Source organism: Aquarana catesbeiana, linkage group LG02 (genome assembly GCF_042186555.1).
Source record: "Aquarana catesbeiana isolate 2022-GZ linkage group LG02, ASM4218655v1, whole genome shotgun sequence".
In the NCBI taxonomy this organism is placed as follows: domain Eukaryota; kingdom Metazoa; phylum Chordata; class Amphibia; order Anura; family Ranidae; genus Aquarana; species Aquarana catesbeiana.
Genome location: NC_133325.1, coordinates 509203143 through 509219212, shown reverse-complemented (window position 1 = coordinate 509219212; position 16070 = coordinate 509203143).

Sequence of the window (16070 nt, the reverse complement as noted above, 5' to 3'; positions counted from 1 at the left end):
AAAACTAAGTAGAATGCAATGGCAGAGTACCCCTTTTACTTATAACTTACAGTATCTCCGTGGCCCGGTACATCCCAACCCCCACACAGTGCAGTGAGAAGGCCCAGACCGGCTTCTGGTCCGTTTCACACTGATAGCGCACTGTACTTATCTGACCTATCTTGTCGTAGATAAGGTTAGTTAAATACCCTTTTCCCCATCCCGACTCTCACACCCTCTTTTATCTTGGTACACAGCTTCCCAACAGGTTTTGCACTCCAACCGAGGGACTTACCGTATCCCTATCTAAGCTAAAAGTCAGACACCCTACCCCAGCTACTAACATGGCAGATACAGGTCTTAATAAACACAAGGCGACAGACTCTAGTAAGCAGCAAAAGAATTTCCAGATAAAAAAAGACTCAATAAATATCAGTGGTCTGAATACTCCCGAAAAACGGTCTCAACTGTTATATACACTGCACAAAAATAAAACACAAATCGCATTTATCCAGGAAACTCATTTCCGTACTGACAACTTACCCAAACTGGGGAATTATCACTACCCTACAGTATACCATGCCTCCAATGCATCCTCTAAAACAAAGAGGGTTGCTATATTAATTTCAAAAAACTGCCCTTTGCAAATCACAGAAACCAAGCAGGATCCTAATGGTAGATACCTATTTCTTAAAGGAACATTATATAACAAGCCCATCACTCTTGCAAATATATATGCTCCTAACAAACGACAGGTCACATTCTTTAGAGAAACCTTACCATTGCTTACAGAATTCTTCTCTGGCATCCTTGTATTGGGTGGAGATTTCAATGTAGCGCTAAATCCCCAACAAGATTCTTCCACCAGATCAACTTCCCTACCGTATAGAGCACTGAGAGCAATCAAAAAACAACTGCAGGAGTTGACCCTACATGATACATGGTGCACACTTTACCCAAATGATAGGGATCTTTCATTCTACTCACCACCCCATAACAAGTATTCCAGAATTGATTACTTTTTTATTTCCCAGAATGATTTATCTTTCCTCACGCAAGCGACCATAGACCCTATGATACTCTCTGACCACAATCCCATTTCCATGACATTAAATATCCCGTTGTCCCGTCCCACGAAATCGATATGGCGTTTAGACAACACTCTGCTGACAGACCCGGATACCACAAACAAAATTACTACCCGACTCGTCCAATATTTTCAAGAAAATTCCATAGGCGAACCTAGCCCATCCATCATATGGGCTGCTCACAAATGTGTGCTGAGAGGGGCATTCATTTCCATCGCTGCCTCCAAAAACAAACAACGAAGAGCACATATAACAGCCTTAGCCTCTAAAATCCATGCACTAGAAAGGATTCACAAAGCATCCCTAGCCACTAAATCGCTTACAGAACTCCTGCTGGCAAGGGAGGAACTTAGAGAAGAAATGAACAAATCAATACGGCGCAAATACATCGTTACTCAAAAACTATATTATGAATGTGGCAATAAATCCGGAAAATTAATGGCTAAAGCACTACAACGTAGAAAAGCAGCATTGACCATACACGAGATTAAAGATCCCAGAGGGAAGTCTTTTACATCCCCAGATGACATTGCCACACAGTTTGTAAATTATTTCTCCAAACTTTACAACCTACCCCCAACAGAAATGACAGACCCCACTCAAAATAGACAAGAAGTGATATCTAACTTTTTGTCACAACATGGTGTACCACACATCTCCCCTGAAGATTCCAGGACCCTTGACTGCCCTATTAGCATTGAAGAAACCACAACAGCATTAAAACAATTCAAAACAGGGAAAAGTCCTGGCCCAGATGGGCTTACTGTTGGTTACTACAAAACCTTCCAGGAGATACTCGCCCCCCATTTTACTAAAGCATTCAACGCTCTATCTGCCTCCCCACAGGATAATAAAGACTTACTAGAAACACATATCACCCTAATTCCGAAACCCGGCAAAGACGAAACACTAGTGACCAACTACAGACCTATCTCCCTCCTAAACGTAGATCTAAAACTTTACGCTAAAATTCTTGCGAATCGAATACTCCCTCTCATCCCTGACCTTATCTCCCTCGACCAAGTTGGTTTTGTCCCTGGCAGAGAAGCTAGGGATAATACCATAAAAGCCCTACATATTCATCATATCCTTTCGTCATCCTCCCCTCACAAACATCAGGGGTTCCTCTTGTCGCTCGACGCGGAGAAGGTGTTCGACAGAGTGGCTTGGGACTACATGTCAGCGATGTTACAGGCAATGGGATTTCCTACGCAATTCCTCCAAATGATATTGGTTTTCATGCCCCACAGCCAGAATAAGGATAAATGGCCGCCTGTCGGACGCCTTCTCCGTTTCGAATGGTACACGTCAAGGGTGCCCATTATCACCTCTTATTTTTATACTCACGCTGGAACCTATTTTACGTAAACTTAGGGCAAATCCTGACATTAAAGGCATTGACATTCACAATAAACAGTATAAGATAGCTGCCTATGCGGACGACATCCTACTTTTTCTTTCAGAACCCCTGATTACTATACCCAATCTATTAAAAGATTTTGCCTCCTTCAACGAACTCTCGAACATAAAAATTAATTTCACAAAATCTAAGGCCCTGAATATTTCCCTCCCGCAGACGTTAGTGACACAATGTAAAACGAATTTCCCTTTCCAATGGGAACCCCATGCCCTCACCTATCTAGGGATCCAAATACCAACCCACTTAGATGAGCTATACGATAGAAATTATCTACCAATACTCAATAGTATACAAAAAGATCTCCTTACCTGGTCATCTGGTCCTTTCTCTTGGTTTGGAAGAATTGCCATCATAAAGATGAATATATTACCTAGAATACTGTATATCCTCCAGACCATCCCAATCAAATTGCCCCCATCATTTTTTACCGCATACAAGCAAATCTGCTGAAACTTCATATGGGCAGCAAAATCCCCCAGACTGAGCTGGGATACAATGACTATCCCCAAACTAAAAGGAGGTCTTAGCCTCCCAGACATCCAGAAATACCATTTAGCTTGTCATCTTACGAGAATTATTGATTGGCACATACACAAATCCACTAAGGATTGGGTCAACATTGAAGACTCCTCTGCACAAGTGCCCCTTTCTCACCTACCTTGGATTGATGCGAATGCAACGCCTAAAGAATACACTACACATCCGTTGACAGGTCCCACACTCCAAGCTTTTAGTACAATAACCAAAACACTTAGATGGCGCCCTTCCCCAGGACCGATGACCCCCCTGACTAATAACCCAGACTTCGCACCTGGAGTACTATTTCATGATCGACCTCAAACGCATATCCACCATCCTCTTAGAGCCTCACAATTTTTTCATAAGGGTGCATTCCTTCTTTTCGATGAGATACCCTCACATTTCCCTGAATATCATATACCATTTTATAAGTTTTTACAAATCAGACATTTTCTGACTAATGCCAGACCTACTTCTCAATGGTTTAGAGACCTGACTCCCTTTGAAACGCTTTGCAACAGTACACCTCCGCAAAGACATCTTATCTCAGAGGTTTACTCCTTACTGTTTAGCGAACAAGACCCCAAAATCAAGGCAGTCAACCAAAAATGGGAAGCAGAATTCGGGCTAAACTTATCTACAGAAGATTGGGAAAATATTTATGAACACAGCCATAAAGGCTCAGTAAATGTTTCGGCACAAGAAAATTCTTACACAATATATTCGAGATGGTACAAAACACCAAACAGAATTCACCTCTACCACCCCTCTGTTTCTCCCATGTACTGGAGATGCAACACTGAAGCGGGTTCTCTGCTCCATATTTGGTGGAACTGCCCACAGATGCAACCATTTTGGGAAAGAGTGCATGAGGTGATACGCCATATCACAACATACACCCTATCTTTTACACCGTCACAATACCTATTGCACCACTCTATGACTTCACACCACGCTTATAAAAAATCCCTCACACTCCATCTAGTGAATGCTGCTAAACAATGCATACCAGTACACTGGAGGAGCAATACACCACCTACCTTAGCAGAGTGGTTCAAGCGTATCGAGAAAATCTCTGAGATGGAAAACCTGATCCACCAAGCCAAAGACACTCCTACGAAATATGGGAAAACTTGGGCTTGTTGGATACACTTCAAGGAATCCCCAAAATACCAAGAGCTTCTTCAAAACCTGTAATCATGCCATACAGCAACAGGAGCTTAGCAGACCTTTATTTAGTTGAAAATATCTTAAAATACAGACTCACAGGTCCACTGTATCTGCCATGGGTGTATATATGTAAATTCTCACTCCCCCTTAGCTGACCGGAAGTGACATACACCCCTAATGGTCCTTGATACACATCTTTCTGATTCCAAATCCAACACTGTCTTCCATTCAATCCCAAATCCTTACTTAACAAAACTGTTTGGATAACATCTCAGATGTCCCACCTCTCATTCCCTTTTTGAAGAAAAATTACATTGTAAATCTCCGCTACCTCCCCCTGCCTATATATAAACGAGAGACATGGTCAATCCCTATAGTGCTACAGAAGCACAGCATATCTAAATATATAGACATACATCAAAGCCAGAATAAATGAAGTTTTGATAACCGTATACCCCGCACAGTATGATCCCTTTCGGGGTGCGGGGATAAGGAACTGGCGTTTGTTGTCCTACTTACTTGACGCACATAAACTCCTAGGCCTCAGAGATCATATTGACATACAAGTCCTCATTCGTTACATCTCATAGTTACTTCATATGTTATGTTCAAATATCAATTAAAGTTAAACCAGAATTTAATACCCTAGTAGGTACAAGTACAGTATGTGTTTATAGGGAACGATGTCCAGATAATTGTATTTACGAATGAACCTAATATACAAGATGTAAGTTATAACATTCATCAGATGTTAATGTCACTAATATCTCAATGAAAGATTTGACTATGTACTGTTATATCATTTGTACAACATAACTTTCTTAAAATAAAAACTTTTTGAAACAAAAAAAAAATAATAAACTGGCGATCATAGCCTTTTGAAGTAAAAAGAACTCTCTGAGGATCTGAAAGAAAGAATTGTTGCTCTACATAAAGATTGCCTAGGCTATAAGAAGATTGCTAAGACCCTGAAACTGAGCTGCAGCACAGTGGCCAAAACCATACAGTGGTTAAACAGGACAGGTTCCACTCAGAACAGGCCTTGCCATGGTTGACCAAAGAAGTTGAGTGCACATGCTCAGCGTCATATTCAGAGGCCATCTTTGGGAAATAGACATATGAGTGCTGCCAACATTGCTGCAGAGGTTGAAGAGGTGGGGGGTCAGCCTGTCAGTGCTCAGACCATAAGCCGCACACTGCATCAAATTGGTCTGCATGGTTGTCGTCCAAGAAGGAAGCCTCTTCTAAAGATGATGCACAAGAAAGCCTGCAAACAGTTTGCTGAAGACAAGCAGACTAAGGACGTGGATTACTGGAACCATGTCCTGTGGTCTGATGAGACCAGGATAAACTTATTTGGTTCAGATGGTGTCAAGCGTGTGTGTGGCGTCAACTAGGTGAGGAGTACAAAGACAATTGTGTCTTGCCTACAGTCAAGTATGGTGGTGGGAGTATCATGGTCTGGGGCTGCATGAGTGCTGCCGGCACTGTGGAGCTACAGTTCATTGAGGGAACCATGAATGCTAACGTGTACTGTGACATACTGAAGCAGAGCATGATCTCCTCTCTTCAGGAGACTGGGCCACAGGGCAGTATTACAATATGATAACAACCCCAAACACACCTCCAAGAGGACAACTGCCTTGCTAAAGAAGTTGAGGGTAAAGGTGATGGACTGGCCAACCGTTTCTCCAGACCTAAACCCTATTGAGCATCTGTGGGGCATCCTCAAATGGAAGTTGGAGGGGCGCAAGGTCTTTAACATCCACCAGCTCTATGATGTCATCATGGAGGAGTGAAAGAAGACTCCAGTGGCAACCGGAAAAGTGAAGCTCTGGTGAACTCCATGCCCAAGAGGATTAAGGCAGTGCTGGAAAATAATGGTGGCCATACAAAATATTGACACTTTGGGCCCAATTTGGACATTTTCACTTAGGGGTGTACTCACTTTTGTTGCCAGCAGTTTAGACATTAATGGCTGTGTATTGAGTTATTTTGAGGGTACAGTAAATTTACACTGTTATAGACACTGTACACTCACTACTTTACATTGTAGCAAACTGTCATGTTTTCAGTGTTGTCACATGAAAAGATATAATAAAATATTTTCAAAAATGTGAGGGGTGTACTCAATTTTGTGAGATACTGTATATATATATATATATATATATATATATATATATATATATATATATATATATATATATATATATATATATATATATATATATATATATATATATATATATATATATATATATATATATATATTAAATTTTGATAGAAAGTGATTTGTGACACATAAAAATAGGAAAATCTTGCACACCAAGTAGACACAATACACACATATAAGTCAGCGATTGGTGCCATCGACCAAAGCAAAAAGTGCCCGAAATCACACACTGTCACAGACTGAAGACATAAAGTGATTTAGAAGTGACAACAAGTAAATAATCCCAGCCAAAGGTAAAGAAGCAGTAGGATATGCAATGTCACAAAACCCAGGGAATAGGCGAAGTTGTACTGGTAGACACATCTGTGAAAGAAAGAGAGAGAAATAGACAACCTGCCATAAGAAGCAATTATAAAAATGTGCAATATAAACATTGGGGTTGCATAGTTGCCAACATTGTAAAAGAAATTTTAGGGACACTTTTTTGGCTGTAGGCGGTGTCTTATTATAATTAGGGGGCACGGCATGCGTTTGTAGGCATGGCACAGGGGGAAAGTAAAAATGTGGCGCACTTCGCTCTCCAGGGCGAAAAATGGGTGTGGTTTACATGAAATAGTGGGCATGTCTTAAATAGGCATGGCTCAAAGGGAGTATGGTTAGAGTCTGAGATGAATGAGGGATGGAGAGGGAAAGGGGGGAGAGGGATGGAGGGACAGCAGCCCCAGATCCTACACAACAATGGAAATATGTGTATTCTAGAAAGTTTAACAATCAGCAGATAAAGATACTCCAAACACCTGGTGTTAGAATTCAATCATCCCAGCACCATGGTTGTTATGGTGTCAGGATGATTGAAGTGCATTATTTCTATTATTACATTGTAATATAAAATGAAATCATTCAACTCACCATAATGATGAATCAGTGGGATCCCTGAGCGTGTCACCTGCCACATCACCTTCCACCAGCTGTCCGTCCTTGCATCAGGTGTCCCAGCAAAGTCCGTCCTTGCATCAGGTGTCCCAGTAGAGTCCGTCCTTGCATCAGGTGCCCCCAGCGGAGCCCCCCTTACATCAGATGTCCCCAGCGGAGCCCCCTCTTACATCAGATGTCCCCAGCGGAGCCCCTCTTACATCAGATGTCCCCAGCGGGGCCCCCCTTACATCAGGTGTCCCCAGCGGAGCCCCTCTTACATCAGGTGTCCCAAGCGGAGCCCCCCTTACATCAGATGTCCCCAGTGGTGCCCCCTTACATCAGGTGTCCCTAGAGGAGCCCCCCTTACATCAGATGTCCCCAGCGGAGCCCCCTTACATCAGGTGTCCCCAGTGGACCCCCCTTACATCAGGTGTCCCCAGCGGAGCCCCCCCTTACATCAGATGTCCCCAGCAGAGCCCCCTTACATCAGGTGTCTCCAGAGGAGCCCCCCTTACATTAGGTGTCCCCAGCGGAGCCCCCCTTACATCAGATGTCCCCAGCAGTGTCCCCCTTACATCAGGTGTCCCCAGCAGAGCCCCCCTTACATCAGGTGCCCCCAGCGGAGCCCCTCTTACATCAGGTGTCACCAGCGGAGCACCCTTTACATCAGATGTCCCCAGTGGAGCCCCCCTTACATCAGATGTCCCCAGCGGTGCACCCCCCTTACATCAGATGTCCCCAGCGGTGCACCCCCCTTACCTCAGGTGTCCTAGTAGGTCTCTGCCACCATCGCAGAATAGCGGAGGTATACAAAATAGTGTCTCCCTCGCTGGCCGCTTGGTTACAATAGAACCCCCGCCCCTTTCCATAACAGACCGGCAGTGTCGCGGGGGGGCTAGGTGGGTGAGGCAGGGCGGAGGGTGGGCGGCGACGCAGGAGCTCCATCTAGCCACCCAGCCGTGTTCCTGGTCTTCTTAAAAATAGCAGCCGGCGGAGACAATGTCTCCGCCGGCCACGGACCTCTAGCGGCGGTGAAAAATCATGAAAAAACAGATTTCTCAGGACATTTCCCGGGAAACAATAAAATCGGGAAAAGAGTCTAAATCCCGGGAATGTTCTGGGAAATCCGGGACAGTTGGTAAGTATGGGGTTGATTTACCAAAACTGGAGAGTGCAAAATCTGGTGCAGCTCTGCATAGAAACTAATCAGCTTCAGTTTTTTTTTTTTTGGTCAAAGCTTAATTGAAGAAGCTGAAGTTAGAAGCTGACTGGCTACCATACACACTTACACCAGATTTTGCACTCTCCAGTTTCAGTAAATCGACCCTATTGCATGCATTATATGCATGTATTGCAATCCTGAGCTATTGTTTTGTTATTTTTACCATGTGCCTTGCTTTCCATGCTTTGAGCACCTCCATGTGCTCAAAATATCCCAGGAAGCTGCAGGGCCAGGTATGCATTATTCTGGTCTAGGGTTGAATGGTGATGAATGGTGATGTGACAAAGTCAAAAATAAAAAAAAGTCAAAAAATAGATTTTAATTTCCAGAATTTCTGCTTGGGGAGAGAGGGAATGTTAAAATGGAACCAACTCCCTTTTGGAAGCTAAGTACTGCTTTAAAGTTTGGTCCAAAAAATAGGTGCATGTGTTTACATACATATGTGTGTGTATGTGGGGAGGGAAGCTTTAATTATTATTATCTTTTTTGTATTATTGATTGTATGAAACTTTTTTTCCACTTGACTTTATTTCTATCACATAGGTTGTTAATAACATAGTAGAAATGAAAGATCCTCTTTAGGAAGACGTCTATCAGACCCCTAATGTCATATATGGGCCCCAGAGAAGCTAATCAAGTACATATCATGCTTGGTTAGCTTCTTCCAAAGCCAGGGCTGTCAGGGAATGACAGCTCTGAATCTGGAAGTGAAGAAATAGTTGTCGCTTCCATATTCATTCATTTGAATGAATGTTCCGTTTTCTCCCTTTGCTTTACTCGCTGACACCTGCTAAGCCCACTCAAGGCTCACAGGAGGGACCATGAAAACCCAAACACATAGCAAGGGCGGTCAGGCAGGAAGGATGGTACCTTCAGCGGTGTTTAAGTGATGCCTAAACTTGAAATGATACACTTGCTATATCTACTAAAGCAAAAGTGCCAATTAGAAAGAAGAAAAAACTTGTCGCTATAGAGTTAATTTACTATAGCACTTAGTCAGAATCCATGGAAGTGAGCCAATTCCCTGACTAATTTTAGTCGGAGAAAGGATTTACTAAAGCACTCAACAGATAGTCACGATTCCAAATTTATTAATGTTCACTAATGTTCACAAAACTTAGGGCCGTCTAAATGAGTTCCCCAGGTGAAAAGCAGAGAAAAATCTTGTTTAAAAAATGATCTTTAACAATTTATACTTCCTGTAAATTTGTTGAACATTTTAAATAATAACTGCTTTAAAATAATTATAAATCTGTCTGGATTTTTTGAAATATATCACTTTATACAAACAGGCATTGACTTCTCCTAGTTCAAACATCACAGTAATGACACAACTGAGAATGCCCAGACCAGAAAAAACAACTATTTGCCTTCTCTCGGTTGTATATAACAGTATACATCAATATTTGTAACTATAGAACTTTTACTATGCACAGAAACACCAACATAGATATTCTAAGAACTTTTACATTTCCTTTGTAATTGTATTTAGCTGTGTTTTTTTTGCTTCTTATACAATATTTATCTTTTCTCATCTTTTAAATAATACCAGTACCGTGTTTTAATTATTTTGTTTTCAGTATATATTTTCTGCAGTATATGTATACTTATGTATGTACTGCCATGTGCATTGAGCATGCTTTTTGACTTTTAGACTTTTGAGATATATTACCAAAATGGTAAAAAAAAAACTGCACTTGGTGCTCAGCATCAAACAAAAATCGAAATCAAAACTACTATAGCTGTCTTCACGAACCACACATAATACCAGTGTTGAAGCATAATTAAAAGGAATACAAATGTTGCGCTGTGTTACTAAATTATTTGTGTTTGTTATATGTATTCCAATAGAAAGGATCATAATATTATTCCAAAAAATGTGATATGTGTCGCAACATAATAAATACACATACAAATAAAAATAAAAAAATTCAGAGGGTGACACCACTAATCCACAGTGACACACCGATAAAGAAAAAATATCAATTCAAAAATCAATAAACATAAATCCTAATGTAAGTCCACCACCTATATGTACATGTCCAAATAAAATAAGTAGTTATGTGCAGGAGGATTCCACCATCATTGCAAATCTTGCCATATGTTTTCACTCATGAATAACAATAAGCAGCCTTGTGAATTCCACACTGTTTTGGATTCAGAATAAAAGTTCTGAAATTATTATATCTACCCCTTTATCAAATTAAAGCATGCATGCCGTTAAGAAGTGATCACGCTCTGACACTTAAAAGTTCTAAAATTATTATATCTACCCCTTTATCAAATTAAAGCATGCATGCCGTTAAGAAGTGATCACGCTCTGAAACTTAGTTCAGAATAAAAAACTTCTAGTTTATTAACGCTTTCTTAGTTGGTTTTTATACCCTCGCAAAACAGTACAGTATATGCAAAACATGTCGTTATGACAATTCATAAGATTTTAACAATGTCAGCAGTTTTAGTAACTTTAGCAATAATTTCAACAAACTTAACAATTAATCAAAGCTATTATTATATGTTGACGTCATGGCTGATCTTGATGCAATTTCTGGGAGATGAATGAGGAAGCAGCAGAAAGCTACAGGAAGCTACAGTCTATTGATAACTCAATGCGGTCTGGCTCCAGACAGAAAAAGAGGAAGTAGCAAAATATCTGGAAAGTATTAAGTTTTTTAACATTCAATGTTTCTGATACAGGTATAAAGCTTTTGGAATAGATATTTTAATATATCTCACCTAGTAACCTAGTAACACCTGATATAATTATTATTCACATTCATTACAGTTCCCCCCTTGAAAATGTCTATTTAAGAATCTGTCCCTCACACTAAAAAAAACCTACCCCACCCGGCCCATTTACCTCTGCAACTCTTTTAAGCTGTATGTAGAGAAGGGGCAGTGACTAGCTCCCCACCCCCCTCGATACAACTGGCGAAATGTGGCCAGGTGCTATCTATCCCTATAGCCCTACGGTGTTGCATCAGGAGGGGAGGTGACTGTAACGGAGTGCATTTCATAATTTTCATCTGGTATTTCCTGATTCACAAAAGCAAAAGAACATTGGTTAATAACTTTCCCTACACACTTTTTAAAACAGGGGAGAATACGGCAAACTATGACAGCCAAGGTCACCAAGATTATTAGGATGGTTATTCCTATCTGTGTTAGTAATCCCTGCCACCCTCCCCTAACCCAGGTGAAGTATTGATCCCAAGGGTTGGTGAGCCCTGAATTCTTTTTTAATTCTTCGGACAAATCCTCAAGTTTCCTGATGGCCAAAGTCACCTTACCGTTTGGGCCAGTGTTGTCTGGGATGTAGGTACAACATGTACCTGTTTTAGGCACCATTTTACACACACCCCCCTTTTCAGCTAGGACCATATCTAAGGCCACGCGGTTTTGGAAAGTCATGTGTGACGCAGCTTCCAGTTGTTTGGCTAAACCTTGGAGTGCATCTCTGGTGTAATTGACAAACCTTTGTTGGTTATAGTAGATGTAATTTATCCAGTCTACATTTTTATTTACAGTGATGATGGGGATCAAAGATTCAAATCCTGCTGCTATTTGGTCTTGAACTCATCTGGGACCCCTCTAGGGACCCCTATGTTGTTTATGTATACATGAGGGTCAAAGCTTCCTGCTGGGACACTCCTACGCCTCCTGTTAAGTCTGGGTATGTCGTTTAAATCTGGTTCTATTTGTGGAGTGGCCTCTGGAAAAATGTGTAGAGGCATTATGGCACTACTCTGTCAATCTGCTTCTAACTTTCATGTCCCAGCAAATCCAGTATATGTCTCCCAAGGACTGGACTTGATTTTGTACTAGATCTACAGAGACCTTACTATAAGATCCACAGTAACCCCTAGTGAAATTCCCAAAGGGTTTCCCCATTTCCTGATACCGTCCATAGCATGTGTAATTGCCAGGATATATGGTGATACCTTCTCCTGGCTTGGGAGTTTTGGTGACTATGGAATATTCCTCCTTCCAATGTTCACACAGGGAGTGGCGTGGTTAGTGGTTGTGTTTGTAAACAGGCTAAGGAAACATGTCTCATGTTCGGGGGGTATGTTTAGCGGTACTGTTCCCAGATGAGGCCTAGCCCCTCCACATACATAACAATTGGTCTTGTTTTGTTTATCTGCATTGTACCTCATACATTCTATCCACAAGTTGACGTCTGAGAACCCAGTTCCTGCAGCCATCGTTTCCTTAAAGGTAGGGTCTGCTATGGCCACCATGTCCCCTAACTTCTGTATATGGGGCCTCAGGGGGTTTGAGCTAGATGTGGATTGGGGAACTCCCCACTCCGGATTATTGAACATATCTTTCAGTTGGAAAGGCTTTCTAAAACCGGGATGCCCACCTCCCCACCATAGGCCCAAAACATAGGTCCCACTGTCTTCTGGGCTAGGATTCTCAATGGTCAGCCTGAACTCTTTGGTGTAAGGCTGATCTGTGTGTTTGTTGATTGTCATTCTATCTAAGAGTGACTTCCCATTTTTGTCTTTCCTATTTTGGGCGTTTGTACCCCCAGTGTTCCAACCCACTGCTCCCCAAGAATCACAGTTGTCGCCCCAATTGGTGTCAGTGACGCATACATACACAGTCATGGGTCTCACTGCTTCATCCCAGGGCTGAATTTTTGTACATAGCACCTGGAATTACTTGTTCATGATAGAATATAAAAGTAGCAACATGTGTATTGGATGAGTTATACCAGAATTGTGTTACACCATCTTTTTGCTTGATGGCTACCTCCTGTGCCTAAATAGTAGTCACAATGAAAAGGATATACAGAATCATTTGGTTCCTTTGGCCTTTTCCTCAGGTACAGGAACTTTCTTGCAGTGGAGGCATGTGTTCACGTGTTCTTCCCGGCCACCTTGACTGATGTGGCACTTGTTAGGAGAACCTGGAGAGGACCATCATATCTGGGTTCAAGGGTGTGCTTTCTCACAAACTTCTTCACCAGGACCCAGTCTCCGAGAACCGACTTGTGTGAGCCTGTATCTCGCTCAGGATCTGGAATGGAGGAGAACACTTCCAAATGGACATAGATTAATTCTCGAGATAAAGCAGTCACATAATCAGTTAATACATCAGATTGGAGTTACAACTATTGTAGGAAATAACAACCTAGTCTGGGGGCTAAACCAAATATTATCCCATAGGGTGACAGACCATAGTTTCCCCTTGGAGTGTACCTAACACTGAATAAGGCTATGGGCAGGCTATCTGGCCAACGTATCCCTGTTTCCTGAGACATTTTAGCATCATTAAATTTTATTGTGCCTTTAATCTTTCCACCTTCCCAATGCTCTAAGGATGGTATGGGGTGTGGAAAGATAATGTGACTCCTAGAGCTACCTATATTTCCTTGGTTACTGAGGCCGTGAAAGCCGGCCCCTGGTAACTCTCTATAACCTCTGGGACACCATACCTGCCCACTGTTTCTGTTAAAAGTCTTTTTTCCGCGGTTTTTGCTGTCAATCAATGCATACTCATATCGGCCACTCTTTGGCATCTGGACGTGGTCGATCTGAATCCTTTGAAAGGGGTACTGGGCCTTAGCTAAATGCTTCAAAGGTACCTTTTCCATTCTTCCTGGGTTACATTTAGCACAGATAGCGCATGACTTGCAAAAGTTGTTGGTGAGTGGTGTAATCCCTGGGGCTAAGTAGTATTTATTGATCAGGGCATTCATCAAAGTTTTTGACAGATGAGAGGCACCGTGGGCCCACTGCACTACTGCAGGAAACATTGATCGTGGCAGACATGGCCTCTTGTCTAATTCCATGATCCCTTCAGTTTCTGTGGCTCCTTTCTTGATTCATACTTCTTCTTCTTTATCAGTTGCTTCTTGCTGCTCCTTGTGATGGGTCCTGCTCACAGGAAGGTCTTGTAGAATCATGGTGGTCTGTACCGTTTCTTCAGGGGTACCCACTGTACCATCCAGGATGGGTGCATCCACTCCACTGACAACTTCTTGTGTTCTGTTTGCAGCTTGTTTCGCAGCAGTATCCGCCACGTGATTGCCTCGTGCTTCTTGGGAATCCAGCCTGAAGAACTGTATCTTCGGTGGTGACTGCGTGGTCCTGTGTGGCACCGTCCAATGCTGTCAGCATACCTAGACCCATCCACAAAAGATTGTCAAGTCAGGATTCTCAAGGGCTGTTTCACTGACTGTCGGTAAATGTGAAGTCTCCATTTTCATCACCTCAAAACAGTCATGAGCAGTGAGACAAGCATCTTTCTCTAAAAAGGACCCCCCCCCTCTAGAAGTGGAAGTAGAGTGGATAGGTTGAGAGTATCACATCGGAGGAGAGTGATGTTGTCAGGGATGAGCAAGGCACACTGGAGTTTAAGTTGTCTTGCTGAAGACATGTGCTTGGGCTGTACTTGGTTTAGTATGGCAGCTACGTCATGAGGGGCATTGTACTTCAAAGACAGCTCTGAAGTCACTGAGTCCAGGTGTCAGGAGTAATACCCAATGGATCTGAGTCTGTTGCCATGGGTCTGAACCAAAACTCCTGTGGCATGTTCTTGTCTCTCTGAGACAAACAGTTTGAAAGTCTTTTAGTCCCAAAGTGGGGGCTGTTGAAATAATCTCCTTCAGAGTTTCAAAATAGTCCACAACTTCTGGAGAAAGCAAGAAAGGGCATCATAGAGGGGTTGCAGCAAGAGGGAGGCTTCTGGGATTCATTCTTGAGGCAAAGGGATGGCTTTGATTGCAGCAGCTCCTTCTTCAGTGAGATGTCGGGTACCTTGGGAGATGCAGAGGCCTAGGAAATTGACTTTCTCTCTGGACTTTTTGTTTTAAGGCCTTGCATCCTTGCTCTGTTAAGTGTTGGAGGAGACTTTCGGAAAAGATTAAGGGCATCCTCAAGGGTATCTGCACAGAGCAGGAAGTCATCTACATACTGAAGGAGTATAACATCTGGGTGTAACTTTATCCAGTAGTCCAGAATGAGGACCATTACCTTGGTGGATTGGGAACTGGAGTTCTGGGCACCTTGTGGCATAACAGTCCAGCTAAGTCTTCTACTGTAAAGTATTTTGCTGTGGGCAGTATTCCTGCCAGCAAGGTGTGTGGGTTTCCCACCCAGGGACGCCATAAGTGTCTCCAATATAGTAACTTCGTTTACAGCCTTAAGGTCTTGTACCATTCTGTGTTTTTCTGGCTCTCCCTTTGCAGTTCGTTTTTTCACTGGGAACAGTGGTGTGTTGCACGGAGATGTGCAGGGTATCAGAGCTCCATTTGACAGAAGGGTTTCGATTTACTTTGAAATTGATGCAGCTTGAGCTAGCTTCAAGGGGTACTGTGGTCTTCTGTTCAAAGGGAGCCCCAGGCTTTAGCTGCACACAGGCGTGTAGGGACTTAATCCAGAACCTCTTTTGGGATTTGGGATTCCAACCTCACATTATGCATCCAATGATAACAAAAAGGGGAACAGAGCACAGTGCTGAGGCATCAACGATGGTCAGTGGTGGGGAGACCAGAACACCACCATCGGGTTGGAAGGAAATGGAAGCCTGGAGTCTGGATAAGACATCAGCCCCTAAAAGATTTAAGGGGCATGT